The 15,214-nt window shown below is 37.9% G+C and overlaps 1 protein-coding gene across 1 annotated transcript in view; it reads right to left on the bottom strand.

The window, feature by feature from the left end:
- LOC137252877 (uncharacterized) overlaps nt 1–2,776 on the bottom strand; it is a 155,493-nt gene extending 152,717 nt beyond the window's left edge. The window contains exon 1 of the mRNA XM_067789000.1: nt 2,763–2,776. The gene's annotated coding sequence lies outside the window, so the exon portion shown is untranslated. The remainder of the gene's footprint in view (nt 1–2,762) is intronic.
- Nucleotides 2,777–15,214: the final 12,438 nt, after the last annotated feature.

The raw sequence follows: 15,214 nt of genomic DNA on the forward strand, positions 1-15,214 counted from the left end.
TAAAGTTTGTTTCCAAAGACCCCGTTACATAAGCGGGAGTCATTGGTGCCGTATGTCGTATCGATGTAGTCGTAAACCAAAAACCAATTGGTTGGCTACGATACGGTTACGATTTTAGCGGCACCAATAATCGATTGCATTGATTCCCATAAGATTGGTCGTAACAGCTGTTATAAGGTTACGGATACGGTTACCGATAAAGCACCAATGGCTGCAGCTATAAGCAATTTTTCATATGCTGGCTGGCAACAGCACAAAAAATGCTGCTGGTAACCATAGCACCGGGTGGTTACCATAGCAATCGGCGCGAGCGGAGGTAGTCCATGGCGGAACGATACAAGGTGGCAGTATGGTGACATACCTACAAACCATGGTTCAACTATATATGGTTGGCTCATCTGTAAAGCAACAAAATAAGTCTGTTCAAATTGTCAAAATCTGTGTATTGGTGTTGGTGCGAATGGTATGGAATGGAAACATAAAACTTAGCAGTTTTTGTATGTCTAAGGAAATGTTGCCAATGTGTTGGTTTAATTTTGAGTTTGCCATCTCCTTTTGACAATCCCATCGGCCATGCAATGAAATAAATAAAATCAGCTGATGAGATGAGCCAACCATATAATTGAACCATGCCTACAAACATAAATCAAAATTCCGTGTACATTGTGAATGAAACTAAGTGTGATATCTTCTGCATAGACGTCAAAATTCCAAAGAGATTGGATCACCTGACTATCGCTGTCTCATTCTGTATCTCTTTCTATCACCCGCTGAAGATATGCGCCGCCTTATTGAACACCCTGCAAAACGCTAAAAAGTAGCCATATTGAACATCCTGTCAGGCAGTTGACAGATAAGATATCACACTTAGTTTCATTCACAATGTTCGTGTACTTTGTTTTTGTAAATTCGATGGACAAATGTCAAAATCGTACTGCGCCGGAAGTTGATCAAATAAAATAAGTTTATAATCAGCTGTCCCATGCGTTGATGAAAACCTAAATTCATTGTGAATGATAACTAAGTGTGATATCTTATCTGTCAAATACCTGACAGGATGTTCAATATGGCTACTTTTTAGCGTTTTGACAGGGTGTTCAATATGGTGGCGCCTATCTTCAGCGGGTGATAGAAAGAGATACAGAATGAGACAGCGATAGTCAAATACAAATCAGGTGATCCAATCACTTTGGAATTTTGACGTCTGTGCAGAAGATATCACACTTAGTTATCATTTACAATGTCTAAATTTTTGGATTTTTTCGCTTGGCATCTGGTCTATTTGATCGTGGCCAACGTGATTGACAAGCATTAGTGTGTTAGTTTTGTGTGAAAGTGAAATGAGCAATTTCGCGGAAGAAAAAGATTTTACGTTGCGGTTTATTGAAACCTATAAATGCTCCTTTAAGAGGTTCTCATGCGTAAAATGTTTACGTTTTGCATACAAAGTTTTCATACACAATTTTTATACTCAGCTGAGCAGAGCTCACAGAGTATATTAACTTTGTTCGCATAACGGTAATCCGTAACGGCATAAACTAATCGATATAGATATAGACTTCTATATATCAAAATGATCTGGGTGAAAAAAGAAATTCATTTAGCCATGCCCGTCCTTAAGTCCTTCCGGTCGTCTGTAAACACGATAACTTGAGTAAATTTTGAGGTATCTTGATGAAATTTGGTATGTAGGTTCCTGGGCGCTCATCTGTGATCGCTATTTAAAATGAACGAAATCGGACTGCAACCACGCCCACTTTTTCCATATCGAAAATTTCGAAAACCGAAAAAGTGCGATAATTCATTACCAAAGACGGATAAAGCGATAAAACTTGGTAGGTGCCTTATGACGCAAAATAGGAAATTTGAAAAATTGTGTACAATGGGCGTGGCACCGCCCACTTTTAAAAGAAGGTAATTGAAATTTTTTCAAGCTGTAATTTGGCAGTCGTTGAAGATATCATGATGAAATTTGGTAGGCACGTTACTCCTATTACTATATGTGTGCTAAATAAAAATTAGCGAAATCGGATGACGAACACGCCCACTTTATAAAAAAAAAATTTTTTTAAGTCAAATTTTAACAAAACATTTAATATCTTTACAGTATAAAAGTAAATTATGGCAACATTCGACTCCAGTAATGATATGGTGCAACAAAATACAAAGATAAAAGAAAATTTCAAAATGGGCGTAACTCCGCCCTTTTTCATCTAATTCGTCTAGAATACTTCTAATGCCATAAGTCGAACAAAAATTTACCAATCCTTGTGAAATTTGGTAGGGACATAGACTCTATTACGATAAGTGTTTTCTGTGAAAATGGGCGAAATCGGTTGAAGCCACGCCCAGTTTTTATATACAGTCGGCCGTCTGTCCTTCCGCTCGGCCGTTAACACGATAACTTGCGCAAAAAACGATATATCTTTACTAAACTTGGTTCACGTACTTATCTGAGGTCACCTTATCTTGGTATAAAATATGGCCGAAATCCGACTATGACCAAGCCCACTTTTTCGATATCGAAAATTACGAAAAATGAAAAAAATGCCATAATTCTGTACCAAATATGAAAAACGAGATGAAACATGGTAATTGGATTGGTTTATTCACGCAAAATATAACTTTAGAAAAAACTTTGTAAAATGGGTGTGACACATACCATATTCAGTAGAAGAAAATGAAAAAGTTCTGCAGGGCGAAATCAAAAGACCTTATGAATACTGTTCGTGGTATGACATATATAAATAAATTAGCGGTACCCGACAGAAGATGTTCTGGGTCACCCTGGTCCCCATTTTGGTCCATATCTCGAAAACGCCTTCACATATACAACTAAGGGCTACTCCCTTTTAAAACCCTCATTAATACTTTTAATTTGATACCCATATCGTACAAACACATTCTAGAGTCACCCCTGGTCCACCCTTATTGCGATATCTCGAGGAGGCGTCCACCTATATAACTAAGCCCCACGCCCTTTTGAAATACTCAGTAACACCTTTCATTTGATACCCATATCGTACAAACACATTCTAGAGTCACCCCTGGTCCACCCTTATTGCGATATCTCGAGGAGGCGTCCACCTATAGAACTAAGCCCCACGCCCTTTTGAAATACTCATTAACACCTTTCATTTGATACACATGTCATACAAACACATTCCAGGGTTACCCTAGGTTCATTTTCTAAATGGTGATTTTCCCTTATTTTATCTCTAAAGCTCTCAGCTGAGTATGTAATGTTCGGCTACACCCGAACTTAGCTTTCCTTACTTGTTTTTTTTTTTTTTTTTAATTTTCTTTCTTTTTTTCCGCCAAAACAACTGCAGTTACAAGCAATAAAAAATCGTCATCCGATGACATGTTTACTAGAGCTGGATTCGATTCGATTTATTAAGAATCGATTTTTTCGATTCGATTCTAGAAAAAATCGATTTAATCGATCAAATCGAACCAAACCAAGTTTATTTAAATGTTGCTTATTCTTTGCAACAGTGTACTTGCTTACGTACTTAACAATTTACACGATTTTTCCCGAAAAATAAATACGGCAATTCGTGTCATAGTTTGCGTAGTTTCAGTTAAAACCTTTATGACAGTATTTTTTTAGCTTATTGAAAATAAAAAGGAATAAGGAATTTCGTTGACGGAATTTCATGAAAATTGTCACTTCTGTTTTCGTGTTTGCTGCTGTCTATGTCTTAAAAAGTATTGATTTCATATATTTGTTAAAAGTGTGCTTCTTAATGTTACTCGTTAAGGCAAAACGTATCCTCGGTACGCAACCAAGCATTGTGTAAAAGATCTGAATCCGTTATCTTCGCCAATCCTAAAGGGTTGTATATCAAATATATCAAAATATATTAACAATATTGATCATTGTCCTGAAACCTTTGATTTTAAAGAAATACAAATTTGCAAACTAAAGGCAATTTGTAAAAAACTTAAGAACAAAAAGGATTGGAATAATGTGAGCCCAAAGATCATTTTGGACAACTGGAATGTGCTTGGGCCTTTCTTAGCAAAATTAATAAATCATTCATTAATGAGCGGAGTATTCCCAAATGAATGGAAGGACTCATTTGTAGTGCCAGTTGAAAAAATCGCTAAAACAAAAAAATGTGAAGAGTTTCGTCCAATAAATACTCTTAAGATATTTGAAAAAATAATGCAAAGTGTTGTGAAAAATCAACTACAAACGTACCTAGAAACTAATAATATACTGTCTCTAAACCAGACCGGATTTCGTAAGAATCATTCATGTGAAAGTGCAATAAACTTCGTCATAAGTGAGTGGAAGAAGCGTCCACGAAAAACAATAATAGCAGCGCTATTTCTTGATTTTAAAAGAGCATTTGAAACAATAGATAGAAGTATTCTAATAAAAAAGCTGTATATGTTTGGAATAAGAGGAAAAGAGCTACTTTGGTTTAAGGACTACCTTACAAATCGTAGACAGCAAACAAAAATAAAATCCACAAAATCAAATTTTTCATATGTGAATACAGGGGTGCCCCAAGGATCTCTTCTGGGAGCAATTCTGTTTATAATTTACATAAATGATATAGAAAAAGTGATATCAAAATCCAAAGTGGTAATGTATGCAGACGATACATGGTATATACAGAATCAGAAACAGTGGAAGAATGTAAACGAAAGTTAGAATGTGATATAGATGAAATTATGAAATGGCTTAAAATGAATAGGCTCAAATTGAATGAACAGAAAACAAAAGTAATGGTGATGAATACAAATAGCGAAATAAATTTAGTGATAAATAATACTAGTATTGAGCAAGTAACCAATATGAAATAGTAGGGTAATAATAGACAATGAGCTCAAATTTAACAATCACGTGGACTATTTGTGTTAAAAAACTGCAAAAAAAATTTACTTCTTTAGAAGAATACGAAATAAATTAGACACTTTAACAGCAATAAAAATATACAATACAATCATAAAGCCACATTTTGAATACACACACAATTCTGTACACATCTTGTAACCAATCACAAATAGGAAGAATACAGAAATTACAAAACAAATGTATGAGATCAATAATAAAGTGCCACAAATACACCCCAATAAGTCACATGCTTGAAACATTGAAATGGCTAAATATTGAGCAAAAACTGATGCTCAATACACTAATAATGATTTTTAAAATTAAACAGAACATGGCGCCGATGTATTTAACAAGTTGCATTCAGTATGTTAAAGATACACACCAATATGCTGTGCGGAATGCTAATGACTTTCGACTAGGATTACAGCGGACTACTGCAGCCCAAAACACATTATTATATAAAGGCCTTAACATATTTAACTCGTTACCTGATTATATCAAAGGAGATAATAATATTATGAATTTTAAACGGCTATAATACTTTTTTATTACTTTTTACTTTTTATTACTTAATATATATATATATATATCATACACGTCTGTGAATTGAAAATGAATTTGTGATATTTAAAATGTATTGTGAAATCAAAAAATATGTAAACATATTAATAATAAATATCAATCAATCTATCTATCTATGGCAATAATTCTAATCAAAGCTCAATCCGTTTGTTTTTTTCGCTCATCTACAGACTGAGACTTCCATATGTTGTTGTTATTAACTTCAAAAAAGGATTCTATAAGAGCTGTTGGTGAAGACATTTCCATCAACGTTGGATGTAACCGCTTCAAGTGATTTAACAAATTGTATTTGTATTTCCACCTGTTTTGCATTTTTTTCCGTAGGATTTGCATTTCGCAGAATCGCCCTGCACTTGACTAAAATACTTCCAGACAACAGATATGCGAATCCTTGGATTACTTATAAGATTTAATTCCCTTTCAGTCACTTTCAATTGGCTTACTAGAATCTAAGACTGAAGCAGAATTTCGTACTGAACACAATATCATACCACAAAATATATAAACACTTTTCAATATATTGCTTACCAGAAGTGCGAAGAAATTTCTTCATCTTTTTCTTATCTCTCGAAGCCACCAATACAATAAAGCTAAATTTATTGTTATGGAAACGCATCTACAGTGGAAGCAGTAAGGAAGGCGGTCGGCATGATGTGTTGGTGCACAGTGGCTAGTCATTGTCGGCTGGGGCGGGTCCTTGCCAACCTTACTGTTCCTGCGCCATAAACAGAAAAAAGTTCATATCATGCCTATCAAAACTGAAAGCTGTCAAAATTAAAAAGCCTTGACAGAAGCGCAGAGAGCGACTCAAAACGCTTATAAATTCAAACTAAAACAACATCCGGCCGAACCGGATGTCACGGACAGACCGTTAACATTCAAAAAATTTAAACTTTAAAAAAAAATCAAACGCAAAAAAAATTTACCGAACCGGAACATGGCCGGTTACTAAAGCTGAAATTCAAAATAAAAAAAATGCTGAAAAATTAAAAGAAAACAAAAGGGAATAAACAAAGAGGGCTGAAAATATAGAGGGGCGCCGCGGGTGTTGTTGCGACGCCCGGTGCTATGCCCACCCCCAAAATCCATGGCCACCGACGCACCTAAATTTCGGTGGCCCCTTACCTGGTTTACCTAAGTGCCTTCTAAATAAGTGGCGACGCCAGCATTCCCATTTTAAATTACAAAATTTATTTAAAATTCATTATAAAAAAAAACTGAAATATCATTAAGTATGTCTATGCGTTTTAATCTTCGCGAGCTTCCTGCTCATAAGGCAATACAATCTGATTCTTTTTTTTTTTTATTTACTTTCGTTAAGTCTAAGTTATAATTTTGGTTGGCTTACATAACTATTTTATAAATTCATAAACGTATATAGGTTGGCACCTATCGGCATAATAAATTTATTATATTAATGTGTTTGGTATCTTTGTTTCTAAATACCCTCTTTAAATGCTATTCTGCTTTGCGTACATAAATTCTGTTATCTGTCTAATAGCAAGTTTTGATTAAGTTAACTTACTATTGATGTGTTTATGTACATAGAGCAGCCTATTTAACTTATTGGGTAGGTAGGGATTAGTAAGATTTTGAAGCTGCACATCCGTGCATTTCTTTACATATGAATTGATTTCCTTATCTCTGCCAACAAGGTACCCAACAAAAAAATATCCAGTTCATGAACTACGGTACATGCATGTCTGTAGGTACGTATGTTAGAAGTGAAGGAATCAAAATATATGCAGAAAAAGGAAATGGATATTCACTGGTAGGAGTGATTAACCATACCAAAAAAAAAAATATATATATATATATATATTTCTTTATTCGTCCAAATGGCATTGAATGGCCTAGGCATGTATATGTATTGTAACGAATTTCCTGCAAATCTTCTTATTTGCAACCCTCTGCTAAGTTCGTATCGCTAAACTGTTGAATAAATAACTCCAATATGTAATAATGCAAAATGGCCTTTATTCAAGTACTTCACAATCACACTTGTACTTTGCAACGAATAGCTTACTTAATCAAACTGATATCTTAAAGGAAACTGACTTTCAAAATAATAGCGCTATTGCTCGCTAGATATCGTCTTACTCGTAACTGCTTGACAATTCAAATCAAACTGAACTCTTCTTACTCGCTGGCGCCGCTTTTATAGTTTACGCTGCATACTTCTAGGCTCTTCGATTTCCAGAACTTACTAGTTGTTTCGGCTACAAAATCGCCAGCCACAACTACGTGCACAAATTATTGCTCACTCTTGTGACAACTCAGATAAGGTATATGCATGTGTTTGTAGTTTACAGTCTCCCGCACACACATAAGCGTATAAGTAAATTCATCGGTGTGTGACATCTCATCTCTTGCTGCCTTGTATGTAAATGTTGCTCGTCGGAATGTGTACATATGTGTAGACGCAATTATTTATTCGTTTATGTGGATACATAATGATTGAATTATTGATGTGCATTCACGTCACTGCTTAGATCGGCTTACAGCTGGCAGCACTCCTTAGTTTTGCTAATATTCGTAACACTGCCCTCCACCTAAGTCTGATCGTCCCGATCAGACAAATCTCTCGATCTAAACGCTGCTAGCATCGCCAAATGTACCACTCTTCTACTCCGTGGTATCTCAATGCTTTGTATGCGGTAGATGGTATCACTGAGCTTCTTCACAATCTTGTACGGGCCTTCCCAACTGCACCGAAATTTGGATGGAACAACTTTCCGCTGGTGAGGGTTGTATAACAGTACCAAATCTCCCGCCAAGAAACTTTTCGAATTATTGTTCTCATGGTACCTGTGTTTCATCGTACCACTCAATACCCTGGTTCGTTCCTTTACACTCTGTTGTTTGGCCGATGAACTACTTCGTAGAGCTTGCGCTGGACGGATTTGCTTTGCATAATCAGTATCGTTCCCACGTTTCCCCACAGTAGTGCGCTCTGGATTGAAACTACCCTCGCATTCCTTCTCGAAAATTCGTTGCTTCATTTTCCTGCGTCTTTTAGGTTTTGTCAATGCCAGTGTTTCTCTCGCAGGTACTTTTGATTTTGATTTATTTGGCCCATTCGATCTATCAACCTTTGCCTTCGACTTCCGTGGCCTTCGTCGAGTCTTCTCCACCAGTACCCGATTACTGCTGAACCCTTTTTCCAAACTAAAGTTAAGTGGCACATCTTGGTTCTCATAACGCATCACCCTTCTCTGCATATCGATCTTAATGTCATGGTCAACCAAGAAATCCACTCCCAATATAACTTCATCAACAATCTCCGCCACAACAAATTTGTGTAGGACCATGACCTTCCCAATCAATACTTCACATATCACTTCTCCCTGAACTTGGTTATACTCGCCAGTGACCGTACGCAACTTTGCTCCAGGTAACGGTTTTACTCTCCTGTTGACCAAGGCAGATCGGATCAAGGAATGAGATGCGCCCGTATCTACAGTCAGTATTCGTTCTTTGCCATCCACATTCCCTCTGACGGTAAGACTGCTTGATTTCCTTCCAATTTGCGACACAGATATCACAGGGCATTCAATAGCTGGGGCAAGTTTTCGTTCTTTACTTTCGACACGCTCTTGCTCATTTCCGCCAGCTTTGCGTTTACGGCCACCCACATTGTTGGAACTATTAGGACCAAGATCGCAATGACGTGCAATGTGACCTGGGTTGCCGCACTTGAAACATTTAATAACTCCGGCATTCTTCTGTTGAGATCCCTTCAGTGCTTCCAAAATTGTTTCTACCCACTCTGGCCTTTCTACTTCCACACGGCGTGCTTTGAAAACTGGCTTACACAGAAGCGACGCTGTTTCCTGTATCAGAGCATGCGATACCGTTTCAGCAAATGTTAGTTTGGGATTCGCATATGTAGCCCGCTTCGTTTCCACATCTCGTATGCCATTTATAAAACTCTGGATTTTTACCCTCTCGGTGTATTCCACGGGTGCGTCCGCATTTGCGAGATGAGCCAACCTTTCAATATCTGAAGCAAACTCCTGCAATGTCTCATTTGCTTTTTGGTAGCGGTTTTGCAACTCAATTTGGAATATCTGTTTCCTATGCTCGCTTCCGTAACGTCTCTCTAAAGCGCTCATCAATGTTTCGTAGTGGTTCCGCTCGTACTCTGGGATGGTCTGTAAGATTTCCGCGGCAGGCCCTTTCAGTGCCACGAACAGAGCTGCAACTTTATCTTCAGCATTCCATTGGTTCACTGCTGTGGTCTTCTCAAACTGTAGCTTAAAGACCTGAAAAGGAACAGAACCGTCAAAGGATGGTGTCTTTACCTTTGGATTACTCGCTGAAACAGCTGGGCGGTTTAGTTGTAACTGATCCATACGACCTTTTAACGCTTCTATTTCGGCATCAATTTTGTCCTCGAGTTGTAAAATTTTTGCATCCTGTTCTTCCAGTTTCACAAAGAGCTGTGATGATACCTGTTCCGAAATTTGTGCCGACATTTCAGATATACGTGCCTCTTGCGCTTCCAGTTGAGATGCCAAATGTGTCTTCTGTTCTTCCAATTGTGATGTTATACGGGTTTCCTGCGATTCCAGTTGGGATACCATATACGTCTTCTGTTCTTCTAGTTGAGATGACATATACTTTTTCTGTTCTTCTAGTTGAGATGCCAGTTGAGATGTTATATCTGTCTTTTGCGATTCCAGTTGAGAAGCCACTGTCGATGTTTGAGCAGATATTGCAGCCAAAATCATGTTAAAATCTGTGCTGGTAACCGTCTGCGATGTTTCGTTTTTCTCTTCAATTTTTGTTGTCTCCTCCCCATCAAGGTGAAAGACATACTCTTCCACATCAATTCCTTCTGCTTCCATTGCCTCTCGTAGCCGTGCATGAAGTTCAAGTTTAACGCCGCTTGTATTCAATCCACGGGTTTCCAACTCCTTCTTTAGTTGCTGGATCTTCAATTCACCGAACTTTGCCATGTCCTTGTTGTCCTTTGGAATTTATTCAACAATTCCTCTTCTGACACCAATTGTAACGAATTTCCTGCAAATCTTCTTATTTGCAACCCTCTGCTAAGTTCGTATCGCTAAACTGTTGAATAAATAACTCCAATATGTAATAATGCAAAATGGCCTTTATTCAAGTACTTCACAATCACACTTGTACTTTGCAACGAATAGCTTACTTAATCAAACTGATATCTTAAAGGAAACTGACTTTCAAAATAATAGCGCTATTGCTCGCTAGATATCGTCTTACTCGTAACTGCTTGACAATTCAAATCAAACTGAACTCTTCTTACTCGCTGGCGCCGCTTTTATAGTTTACGCTGCATACTTCTAGGCTCTTCGATTTCCAGAACTTACTAGTTGTTTCGGCTACAAAATCGCCAGCCACAACTACGTGCACAAATTATTGCTCACTCTTGTGACAACTCAGATAAGGTATATGCATGTGTTTGTAGTTTACAGTCTCCCGCACACACATAAGCGTATAAGTAAATTCATCGGTGTGTGACATCTCATCTCTTGCTGCCTTGTATGTAAATGTTGCTCGTCGGAATGTGTACATATGTGTAGACGCAATTATTTATTCGTTTATGTGGATACATAATGATTGAATTATTGATGTGCATTCACGTCACTGCTTAGATCGGCTTACAGCTGGCAGCACTCCTTAGTTTTGCTAATATTCGTAACAGTATTTTATCTTAACTGAGTCTTACTGAATGCTATGTTGCTTCAATTGTAGGCAGTAAAAGTTAATAAATACGTGTATAATATTTAGGTATGTGTTCGTGTTAATTGTAAAATACTTTATGATTGTCCAGAATCAAAAAAAAAATTGTCGGGAAAATATTGCAACATTGGCATAATTGGTGCTTGCAAAGCGTTGCACGTACGTACATACAAATAAACCATAATGGCATACGTTTAAAAGCTAATCGCATTACTATACAATTTGGTTGGATTTATACATTGAAAATATTGTAACGATTTTACTTGCAAATCTTTTTATTTGCAATCTTCTGCCAACGTTCGTATCGCTAAATTGTTGAATAAATAACTCCAATTTTGAATAATGGAAAAATGGCCTTTATTAAAATACTTCACAATAACACTTATACTTTGCAACGAATAACTTGCTTAACAACCAAACTGATTGATAGTTCAAATGAAACTCTATTATTCAAAATAGTACTGCTATTGCTCGCTAGATATCGTTTTAATCGAAACTGATTGACAACTCAAATCAAACTGAATTACTTCTTACTCGCCTGCACCGCTTTTATAGTTTACGCTGCATACTTCTAGGCTCTTCGATTTCCAGAAGTTACTAGTTGTTTCGGCTACAAAATTGCCAGCTACAACTACGTGCACAAATTATTGCCCTCTCTTGTGACCACTGAGATAAGATATATGCATGTGTTTGTGCATTGCCGCTCCGCTGCTCGTATACGTACATATGTGTAGACGCAATTATTTATTCGTTTATGTAAACACATAAAGATTGAATTATTGATGTGAATGTTTGTAGTTTACAGTCTCTCGCGCGCACATAGGCATATAAGTAAATGCATCTGTGTGTGACATCTCTCTGGGCTGCCTTATATATGTGTATACTTGATTTAATTATTAACGTAAATACTGCTTGGCATGGCCTTAGCATCGCCTTAGTGATGGGATAATTTAGTGATGCTAATATCGGTGACAATATATTACGCTTTAGCGAAGTTTGTCGCCTTGACATGACAGTCTATTTTCTGGCAGATAATTCCAATGGTCTCCTTTAAATTGGCTTATACTAGTACAAAGGCATAGTGGTATATAGTTATGATAGGTACATCTGCGAGTAAAAAAAGTAGCAAATTGGCTTGCAAGTTGCAGCAATTAATCTTCTATTTCCATTTCCCTCAATTGTAAAACCGGGTTTACTGATTTAAACGACAATGACTGTCAACCAATTTCGAAACCGTTTTGGAGCGCGATGTAGTCTAATTTAAGACGAGTTCCAGGTTATATATATAATTCTGTTCCATACAACAATGAGAATTTTGCTTTGAAAATGATAAAAATTGCGTATCATTGTTGCTGCAATTTTATTGCTCGCAGGTGTATGTACGACATCCTACATTATACAAGCGTTTACATATTAAAATCTAATCCACTGTTAAAAACAATTTAACTAACTTTTTAACTCGGTAAAATATGTCGAATACAAAATCAAAACATTTACAAGTGAATTATCTAAATTTTGTACATAGTTTTGGCTGCCTTAGCTATATGACCATTTCATATAGGGTGGTGCGTATGCTTTGGTTATTCCTCATCGACCTGGTGCCGGTGGCAAACCTTCTTTGTTTTGTTAAAAAAAAACTTGCAGCGCTATTTATAAGTTCACTCAAGCGAAGGCAAAATATAAAGGAACGGACTCACCGCTTTAACCGCTGATATTCGCTGTCGCAATTGGCCTGACCGCAGGCCTAGGTTTGCTGCCCTGTGGTTGTCATTGTAGCTGATATATTGTAGCCCGTATGGTCGGAGCTGGTAAAGATGCGGCTATGTTGTTGTAGCCGTTATAGTCGTAGCTGATAGGATCACGCTAGTATCGTTATAGCCGGTATGGACGTAGCTGATGAAGATGCGGCTAGTATTGCTGTAGCCGTTATAGTCGTAGCTGATAGGATTACGCTAGTATTGTCATAGCCGGTATGGACGTAGCTGATGAAGATGCGGCTAGTATTGCTGTAGCTGTTATAGTCGTAGCTGATAGGATTACGCTAGTATTGTTATAGCCGGTATGGACGTAGCTGATGAAGATGCGGCTAGTATTGCTGTCGGTGGTACCGCCTGTTGCAGGTGTTAACATTAGTGGCCGCAGGCCTATGTTCGCGGCCCCGCTGTGCGCGTTGCAGCTGGCGGTGGCGGTACGTCTGGTGGTTGTTGCGCTCGTGGTTGGAGCTAATGGATGGGTTGGGGGAGATACTACTGATGGTGATGCCCGTGATAATAGTAGGCGCCGTTGGTGGTGGTGGGCGCTTTGGGTCAAGGTAACCGAGTGAACCGGCTGGCGATAAAGCTCCGCGCTACCCTGTAGGAGCCGGATGACTTGGCTCTTTGACGTCAATTGTATTACGCGGCGGCGTACTGCTGGCCCTGGAGGCGGAGGTGGTGTCGGACGCTTTTCCGCAGGTGGTAGTGTTCTTAGTAAACGTAGAGGAAGAGGTCTATCTCGCTAAGTGTGACTGCGGACGCCGACCTACTTCAACTGGACCTTGTGTCCACACAACATAACCTGCGCAGAGTTTGTTATCACCCAAAATAGCCGCGTAGAAACGAGATTTGTTGGAAAGAACGGTTTCGGTGCTTTGCGCTATTAACTCTTTCCTCGTTTCTCGACAATTTCGTGTGTAGGTGCACAGCCGGCGAGGATGTTTTTCGATCACCAAAATTGTACGCCCTTTCACTTACTTATCTTCCCGGAAACTCTTTTTCAATCTTTTTCTAGTGATGGCCGGTCTGTCTTTTTCCTTCTTTTTCGATACTTTTTATCGCAACTTTCGCCACATCACTAGGTGTGTTCGCGTGAACACGCTCCCAAGTGGATCGTAGCCGTAGACCGTAGCAGCAAACCGTAACATTATAAAAAAAATTACAGAATATGTATTTCCTCAAGCATCCGTAAAGTAGATAGTGATGAAAACTTCGATGCCTAAAGAATCGAACGATTTAAAAAAAAAATCGATTCTACATTTCTAAAAAAAAGATCGACTAAGAATCGAATCGAAATCCAGCTCTAATGTTTACGTCCGCACGCTACGAATTTTCAATACAAATGGCGCTTGATGCTTTCTGCTTGTGTGATGGCCGGCAAGCGTCAATCACCCGATACGCACACAACCACCCGTTGCTATGGTTACCAGCCATTTTTGTGCTGTTGCCAGCAAGCAATATAGCTGCGTTTAACTGAATATTATGCATTATGAGTAGATTGCACGTATTTTTGTAGAGAACAGTAGATCAAGCGACACTGGCATCATCTGACATGAAAAGTAGCCAACTTACAACTTTTGTTGCAAGCAACCCATAAGAAGAAGAATTTGACATTTGCTTTGGCTAAGGGTGCTTTCACACTTTGCAAGTGAAATTATTTTTCCTACTTCTTTGCAACTTTTCTAACATTTTACGCAATTTAAACTGCAATATAACAAATAAATATGACACAAAATACGTTAGCAAGTAGTTTTGTTGTATAGGGAGAATGTTGATATAACAGTGCTTCGCGAAATGTTGTATGTGAATAGGCAAGGTGAAATCAATTCCAAGTCTGAAGTTGCTTCATATTTATAAGCACAACATCTTGGTTGATTGTGACGATGTTACTGGAATGCATAAGCTTGTGTTAAACGCATCTATACGACAAAACGGGCTTGAGCCGTTTGGTTGACATTACAGTAGACGCTCACGAATTAGAACCACTTTGTTTTTAGGGTGATTCCTGGACGTTTTATACCTTTCATGAAATGAAGCGTAATATGTCACGAAAATTGTAAGTCATTATTTGTAAGTTGTAGATTTGAAGTATTTTTATAGAGAACGGCAGATTGAGCGACAATTGCACCATCTGACATGAAAAAGTAGCCAAATTCAAACTTTTGTTGTAAGCAAAGCATAAGAAGAATTCGAAATTTACTTTGGCTAAGTGTGCTTTAACACTTTGAAAGTGAAATTATTTTTACCACTTGTTGGTACTTTTCTAACATTTTTACCAATTGAAACCTGCATTTTAACAAATGAATAA

This window comes from Eurosta solidaginis, chromosome 5, assembly GCF_040869045.1.
Source record: "Eurosta solidaginis isolate ZX-2024a chromosome 5, ASM4086904v1, whole genome shotgun sequence".
Taxonomy (NCBI): Eukaryota; Metazoa; Arthropoda; class Insecta; order Diptera; family Tephritidae; genus Eurosta; species Eurosta solidaginis.